Here is a 1915-nt window from a genome sequence, read left to right as displayed (position 1 = left end):
AGAATTAAGTTATTAATATATTAAAACCTCAAATAATATGGTGGATAATATAATTTGTGGAATACAAAACCAACACAGCCCGATACCGGGGTGTCACTAGCCATGAGCATCTAAAAATCCGGAATAAGACAAGAAAGTCTATAGAGTTCAATACAAATTTAAAACAAAGAGAAATAAGATAAGGGAAGAAGATCTGGGCTGCGAACGCCCGCAACTACCTAGAGAATCTTCGGATCCGCCTGAGTTGGAAAGATCAACACTCGGTAGCGGGACCAGATGCGCCTGAATCTGACACAGGGTGCAGGGAGTAAAGTAAGTACTCCAACTCAGTGAGTAATAATCATAAATAAAGAATGTAAGCAAGAAATCACATAAGGCACATTATAGACTATACAAAAGCAGTAAAAGCCAGTAAAAGCAGTGAGGCAGTGATAATGTGTAAAGTCATTTCAATTTAGATCAAACTTCATGAAACACCTTTTTAACAATTAAGAAGGTAAATAACAGACAAATAAGACAGATAAGCACATAAAGGATTGCCCCTTGGGCACAATATAAACAATACCAGCCCCTCGGGCTATATCTCACATCACAATGGGTAACCGCGCTCACTGGGGGTGTGAAGACTCCTGGAGTGGCCCATTATGGCCCAAGCGCAATATCAAGCCATCTCGTGGCATCATCACTAGGCTCTCAGCCTCATATCAACAAGACATCTCGTGGCATATAAATCTCAGGCCCTCAGCCTCATAAGCATAGTCAATGTTTCCTCACAACATAGGCCCTCGGCCTTACTCAGTCAAAATCCTCACAAGCCACTCGGGCAATAGTAAAACATGATTCTCGGCCTAAAATATCATTTAAAAGATCATTTAAGTGTTAAAACAGAGTAAATATGGCTGAGTTATGAAAATAGTGGAATATAGCATGACTAAGTTTAAGTATAAAGTCAAAACAGTGAGGAAATCTCAATAAAAATCCCCTAAGGGTTCAAATAGTTGGCTTAGCCCAAATATGACATTCATCCCAAAACATGATGATAGCAAATAGTTTTCAGTCAAATACATGGTAAAACAGTCATTCGGGACGGACTAAGTCACAATCCCCAATAGTGCACGTCAATACGCTCGTCATCTAGAGTGTGCGTCACCTCAATATAGCACAACAATGTGCAATACGAGGTTTCATATCCTCAGAACATCATTTACAATTATTACTCACCTCAATCCGGTCAAATCTCTATCCCGCGACACCTTTGACCCTCGAATTGGTCTCCACTCGTGTCGAATCTATTCAAAATCAGAATTATAGCATCAAAATATGATAAGGGAACGAAGCCCAAGCAAAAATAATCAATTTACAAATTAAATTCTGAAATTAGCAAAACCCGACCCCCGGGACCACGACTCAGATTTCGATAAAATTCATGTCAATGGATTCCTTATCTCCCTACGAGTTCATACATATCAAAAGTACCAAAATCCGACCACAATAGGTCCCTCAAATCCTCAAGTCTATGTCTCCAATGCCAAGCCCTAGTTTCCCCAATTTTAACCCTTAAATTCCATTAATTATAGCTCTAATCTATGAAATAATACCATAGGAATGAGTTTTAGGTCCAAAATCCTTACCTCATTGAAGTTCCCTTGAAATCCTTCTTTAAAATCGTCCAAAAAGCTCCAAAGCCGACTTAAAAATGGTGGAATAGCTCAAAAATCGCGAAGGAAACAATTTATATGTTCTGGCCCCGGGATTTCGCACCTGCGGCACAATTCCCACTTTTGCAGTACCACATTTGTGGCCAATGAACCGCTTTGCCGGTTTTCACTAAAGCGACAAAAATAGCATCTGCGATGCTCACTCCGCATCTGCGCCTTCGCAGGTGCGGTCCCACAACCGCATCTACGGTTCTTAC

This window comes from Nicotiana sylvestris, chromosome 10, assembly GCF_000393655.2.
Source record: "Nicotiana sylvestris chromosome 10, ASM39365v2, whole genome shotgun sequence".
Lineage (NCBI taxonomy): Eukaryota > Viridiplantae > Streptophyta > Magnoliopsida > Solanales > Solanaceae > Nicotiana > Nicotiana sylvestris.
The sequence above is the reverse complement of the archived record's forward strand: the minus strand, read 5'-3'. Positions refer to the sequence as shown.